The sequence below is a fragment of the Saimiri boliviensis genome, chromosome 3 (genome assembly GCF_048565385.1).
Source record: "Saimiri boliviensis isolate mSaiBol1 chromosome 3, mSaiBol1.pri, whole genome shotgun sequence".
In the NCBI taxonomy this organism is placed as follows: domain Eukaryota; kingdom Metazoa; phylum Chordata; class Mammalia; order Primates; family Cebidae; genus Saimiri; species Saimiri boliviensis.
Genome location: NC_133451.1, coordinates 92018496 through 92025360, shown reverse-complemented (window position 1 = coordinate 92025360; position 6865 = coordinate 92018496). Strand labels below are relative to the sequence as shown.

Sequence of the window (6865 nt, the reverse complement as noted above, 5' to 3'; positions counted from 1 at the left end):
AAGCTTATACTAAGTACAAACTCTTCTAGGCTCCTGGGATAGAACACTGAGCAAAACAGACAAGACTTACGTCACAAATATTAATGTCATTCAGATTCAGTTTCATATTACCTTTGAACCTCGATATTATTACAGATATAAATCTTAAATTCTTTTGGAGAACTTCGAAGGTTTGTTTTCAGCAAAATTGATTTTTTTTCCATTCCAAAGAGAAATGATAACTGACTTCAAAAATAACTGTAACTTTCATTACAGCAAATTGATAACATAATCTATTTTCTATCAATAAACTTTGTGTAAATTGCACTCTAGGTCTTTATTCAAGCTGGTAATTAGAAGCTTGGAGATAAAGTCTTAATGTTCCCTCTTCCAGAGAGCAGGGAATGCAGCTCTTTCTTGTATCCCAAGGGCAACTTCTGCCTGAAGGAAAAGTTAGTTCTCATTTCTTTGATTTCCTTTCCTGCACAGGTATTGATCCACAGCTAACATCCTTTATTTCTTTTCTTGTCACTCTGTGTCCCTGTGGAACACTGTTCTCTCCCCAACTACATTAACATTAGACAGACCTAGCAGATTTACCTGCAGAGAAAGTAAGACTTACCATCTTTATGGCACATATTATCCCCCTTAATATATGCAGAAGCACATATTAAGCTCAGTTACTTAATATACTGTTGTGCATGAAATCTCAGTGGAGAAAATCCATGCTCGGCTCCTTTAGATAAGGCCTGTATCATAAGCCATGAGGTACTTAAAAGTTTCGGAGCTGCGTTAAACCCCACAAGAGTAAGAATGTACCTTTGCATTGTTTTCAGTGACTCTGTCTATTCAATGTCAAATTTGGAGCCATGCAAACAAAGAGCTCCTTCTATCACAGATAAAATCAAAAGGACTTTTTTTAATTTCTAGCAACACAGGTGCATCAGCTTTGTATGCCTAAGAGAAGTTTATCCTCTGAATGTATAGGTCACGTCCAGTTCCACCTGCATAGCCTTGGACTTCAAGGAATTGGCTCAGCCATTTTCTTGGGCTAAAAGCCTCTGATGTTTCTAGGCTCATCGGGGTTGACATCAATGAGATGTTTCCCCAGGCAAGAGTATTAGGAGTCACTGATTATTATTATTTTTAAACTAAGGTTTATTAGACATGATACAGAGAGCAAAAACCATGAAAGCCAGCTAAGCATGATTACAGATGCTTACAGTATTTTTGCCTCAAAAAACTGGAAATAAATTATCTGAATATAGTCTCCTATTCTTTAAAAAAAAAAAAGTTACTAACAGCTGCATGATACTTCCTTGTGTGAATATACAATGGTAATGTAAACAATCTCTTATGTTTGGGCAATTAGGGAGCTTCCAGCTCTTGAATATCACAAATGCTGTAATGAACAGCCAATGTACTCGAATCACTGGAGATATACCCTCACAGTAAATCCTTTTTAGTGGCATTATCAGTGCAAAGGATATATGTATTTTTTTAGATGTTGCCAGAAAAGCATTATAAGCATTATGATGACTAGCAATGATCTGAAAGAAAATGTCTGTAGGCCTGGCATGGTGGCTCACGCCTATAATTCCAGCACTTTGCGAGGCTAAGGCCAGTGGATCCTGAGGTCAAGAGATCGAGACCATCCTGGCCAACACAGTGAAACCTCGTCTCCACCATGTGGTATGTGATCACACCTTGTATTTTCCAGATGACAGCAGCTCCTGGGGTATGAAGGGTGGCCTTTCTCTTCCCACAGGTACAGGTGCACAGTCATTGAATGTGGTGAGGACATAGAGAGTATCCACCCAGAAGTTGTTGATGGCTGTCTGGTGGTCCTGAAATCATTGCAGCAGGAAGCCAGTGATGCTGAAGAGGAGCAAGTATGGCCCACAAGTAAAGACAATCAAATCTAAATCACTGGCTCCTACCAAGGTAGGGCACTCCAGATAAGGAAACTTGAGATCTCACATGCTTGGATGACTGTTTGGCCTCCAGTATTCCTGGTTGTGAGATCAAAGGTGATAAATTCCCTCTTCCATGGCAATTATGGGACATCAGTGTTATCCTGCTTTTTTTCTTTGGGTTCCAGCAGGTGGTGGTGCAGAATTTACGTGGGAGAAAGGTAGACAGAGGAGCACTGCCTTCTGATAGTCTCAGTAAGTCCTCTGAGAGGAATACCTGTGGAAAGGTACGACTGTATGTCCCACATGCAAATACGCATTTCCTGTCAGGAGAGCATTGTAGAAGTACAATAGCATATTGAAATGTAGTAACTTTAGAAAGATTCCTTACCCCAGGCAGTGTAAATGTGTAGATGTCACATGCAACATCACCAACCATTAAGAATGGGCCATCCTGCCGGGCGCGGTGGCTCACGCCTGTAATCCCAGCACTTTGGGAAGCCGAGGCAGGTGGATCACGAGGTCAAGAGATCGAGACCATCCTGGTCAACATGGTGAAACCCCATCTCTATTAAAAATACAAAAAATTAGCTGGGCATGGTGGCGCATGCCTGTAATCCCAGCTACTCAGGAGGCTGAGGCAGGAGAATTGCTTGAACCCAAAAGGCAGAGGTTGCAGTGAGCCGAGATCATGCCATTGCACTCCAGCCTGGGTAACAAGAGCGAAACTCCGTCTCAAAAAAAAAAAAAAAAAAAAAGAATGGGCGATCCTTTGTGAGACAGGCTTCCATGCAATAACAGTCTCTGGCATGGGGAGAGCAGCCAGAGGATCCCTGTCCTGACAATTTCACACTTTGATTGTTTTGCTTATATCCGCAGTGATGACAAGATGCATCTGAGGGAGGGTTACCAAATTTGAGAACTGGAACTTCTGGACTGGGCTTGACCAGGTCATGGTGACCTCTTGCACATCCCAAACACAAAGCTCTTTCTTTGGAGATGCACTACAAATGATTGATTTCTCCTGTTCATCCATTGTAAGGCTATTTCCTGTGAGATAAGCCAAACCTGCTTCAAATGCAGTGTTCTTAGTTATTTTGTAGATAAAGCTATCTGGCTGTGCCAATGACAACCAAACTCCTTCCTTCTTTGGTGCAGGAAAAATTGCTTCCATGTGTGTGCGCCCAGGTGTTGATCAGTGACATTGCTGTAGTCCCATCTCTGCAGAGAGTATGCCCCCGACAGGTAATTGCTGTCTGCAACCCTATTTCAATCCTTGTTCACCTGGGAAACCTGCAGCAAGTTGAATACGTCCAGGAAAGAGAATATTCACTTCAAAACTAAGTCAGGCAATCAGATCTTCATTTTCCATGCCTGAACCCACGTGCACTCTCCTTTCAGTCACTAATTATTTTAACCCTAAAAACTTTAAAAAGCCTGTCCAGGAGGTGGTGGTGGAAATGACAGGTATTAGTGTTGACTTTGCCTTTGAGGCCATCAGATTCACAGATACCATTGTCTGCAAACTTGGGGGAGAGTGAACAAAACTGCCTGTTAATATGTGGGTATGCATTAAATAAACTTCATGAATACATTAAATTACTACAATTTTTTAACTAGCGTGATTGAACACATCGTATGCACCTTGCACTGTGCTCAGCTATTTACACCTATTATCCCATTTATTCCTATTTCATCCTCACAAATTACTAACATTATCCTCTGTTTTTTCTTTTTTTATTTTTATTTCCTTAGATTTTTGCAGGGTAGGTGGAATTTGCTTCTATGAATAAGTTCTTCAGTGGTGATTTGTGAGATTTTGATGCACCCATCACTCAAACAGTATACACCAAACTTGTCTGATTGCTCTGGTCAGGACTTCCAGTACTGTGTTGAATAGACATAGTAAAAGACAAGACAAGCCTTCCTTGCCTTGGTTCAGGTCTCAAAGGAAACACTTTCAAATTTTTCCCATTCACCGTTGGCTGTGGGTTTGTCATATACAGCTTTTATTACATTGACATATGTCCCATGTATGCCAATTTTGCTGAGCATAAAGGGATGCTGGATTTTGTCAAATGCTTTTTATACATCTATTGAGATGATCATGTGATTTGTAAAAATTTGTTTATGTGGTGTATCACATTTATTGACTCGTGTATGTTAAACCATTCTTGCATCCCTGGTAGGAAGCCCAATTAATCATGGTGGGTTATCTTTTTGATATGCTGTTGGATTCAGTTAGTTAATATTTTGTTAAGGATATTTGCATATATTTTCATCAGGGATATTGGTCTGTAGTTTTCTTTTTCAGTTTTGTCCTCTCCAGTTTTGGTATCAGGGTGATACTGGCTTCATAGAATTATTTAGGGAGGATTTCCTCTTTCTCTATCTTATGGAAGAGTATCAATAGGATTGGCACCAATTCTTCTTTGAAGGTCTGGAAGAGTTCAGCTATGAATCCATCTGGTCCTGCACTTTTTTGTCAGTAATTTTTTTTATTACTATTTCAATCTTGCTGCTTGTTATTGGTCTGCTTGGGGTTTCTAATTCTTTCTGATGAAAGACAGGAGGGTTGTATCTTTGCAGAAATTTATCCATCTCTTCTAGGTTTTCTAGTTTATGTATATAAAGGTATTCATAGCAGACTTGAATGATTTTTTGTATTTCTGTGGTGTCAGTTGTAATATTTCCCCTTTCATTTATAATTGAGCTTATTTGGATCTTCTCTCTTCTTTTCTTGGTTAATCTCGCTAATGGCATATCAATTTTATGTATCTTTTCAGAGAACCAGCTTTTGTTTCACTTATCATCTTTTGTATCATTTTTTTGTTTGTTTCCATTTCATTTCATTCTGCTCTGATCTTACTTCATTTCTTCTGCTGGGTTTGGGTTTAGTTTGTTCTTTTTTCTCTAGTTCCTTGAGGTGTGACCTTAGATTGTCTATTTGTCTTCTTTCAGACTGCTTTTGTTGTACCCCAGAGGTTTTGATAGGTTGTGACACTTATCATTCGGTTCAAAGAATTACTTAATTTCCATATTGATTTATTTGTTGACCCAATGATCATTCAGAAGCAGGTTATTTAATTTCTATGTCTTTGGTTTTGAAGGCTCCTTTTGGAGTTGATTTTCAGTTTTATTCCACTGTTGTCTGAAAGAGTACTTGATATCATTTCAATTTTTTAAAATGTATTTGTTATGTGTCCTACCATATGGTCTATCTTGGAAAAAGTTTCATGCACTGATGAATAGAAGGTATATCCTGTGGTTGTTGGTAGAATGTTCTGTAAATATCTGTTAAGTCAATTTGTTCCAGGGTATAGTTTAAATCCACTGTTTCTTTGTTGACTTTCTGTCTTGATGACTCATCTAGTGCTGTCAGTGGAGTATTAAAGTTCCCTGCTATTATTGTTTTGCTATATATCTCATTTCTTAGGTCTAGTAGTAATTGTTTTATAAATTTGGGAGCTCTAGTGTTAGGTGCATATATATTTGGGATTCTGATATTTATCTGTTGGAGAAGGCCTTTTATCATTATATAATTTCCATCTTTGTCTTTTTTAACTGCTGTTGCTTTAAAGTTTGCTTTGTCTGATATACAAATAGCTACTTCTGCTCACTTTTGTGTCCATTTGCATGAAATGCCTTTTTTCAACCCTTTACCTTAAATATATGTGAGTCCTTATGTATTAGGCAAGTCTCTTGAAGGCAGCAGGTAGTTGGTTAGTGAATTCTTATCCATTCTGCAATTATGTTATCTTTTAAGTGGAGCATTTAGGCTATTTACATTCAACATTAGTATTGAGATGTGAGGTACCATTTCATTCATTTTGCTATTTGTTGCCTGTATACCTATGGGTTTATTTTATTTTATTTTTATTTTATAGGTCCTGTGAGATTTATGCTTTAGAGAGGTTCTGTTTTGATGTATTTCCAGGATGTGTTTCAAGATTTCGAGCTCCTTTTAGCAGTTCTTCTAGTGCTAGCTTGGTAGTGGCAAATTCTCTCAGCCTTTGTTTGTCTGAAAAAGACTGTGTCTTTCCTTAATTTATGGAGCTTGGTTTCACTGGATACGAAATTCTTGGCTGATAATTGTTTTGTTTAAGGAGGCTGAAGATAAGGCCCCAATCCCTTCTTGTTTGTCAGGTTTCTGCTGAGAAATCTGCTGTTAATCTGATATGTTTTTCTTTATAGGTAACCTGGTACCTTTGTCTCACAGTTCTTAAGATTTTTTTCCATCGTATTAACTTTAGATAACCTGATGACAACATGCCTAGGTGATTATCTTTTTGTGATGAATTTCCCAAATATTCTTTGAGATTCTTGCATTTGGATGTCTAGGTCTCTAGCATGGCCCGGAAAGTTTTCCTTGATTATTCTCCCAAATGTGTTTTCCAAACTTTTAGATTTCTATTCTTCCTCAGGAACACCAGTTATTCTTAGGTTTGGTCATTTAACATAATCCCAAACTTCTTGGAGACTATGTCCTTTTTTTTTTTCTTTTTTTTAATCTATGTTGGTTTAGACTAATTGAAATACCTTCTTTCCGAGCTCTAAAATTTTTTCTTCTGCTTGATAGATTCTATTGCTGAAACTTTCCAGAACATTTTGCAATTCTTTAAGTGTGTCCTTTATTTCCTGAAGTTGTGATTGTTTTTTTATTTATGCTATCTATTTCACTGATGTTTTCTCCCCTCATTTCTTGTATCGTTTTTTTTATTTCCTTAAATTGGACTTCACTTTTCTCTAGTGCCTCCTTGATTAGCTTAATAATCAGCCTTCTAAATTATTCTTTAGGTAAATCAGGGATTTCTTCCTGGTTTGGATCCATTACTGGTAAGCTAGTGTGATTTTTTTGGGGGGTGTTAAAAAATCTTGTTTTGCCATATTGCCAAAATTGTTTTTCTGGTTTCTTCTCTTTGGGGTAGGCTATGTCAGAAGAAAGATCTGGGGCTCAAGGCTGCTGTTCAGAT

General features: G+C 38.0%; 1 pseudogene; it reads right to left on the bottom strand.

Moving 5' to 3' along the window:
* Positions 1-717: 717 nt before the first annotated feature.
* Positions 718-3066, bottom strand: LOC101037714 (F-box/WD repeat-containing protein 12-like; annotated as a pseudogene).
* Positions 3067-6865: the final 3799 nt, after the last annotated feature.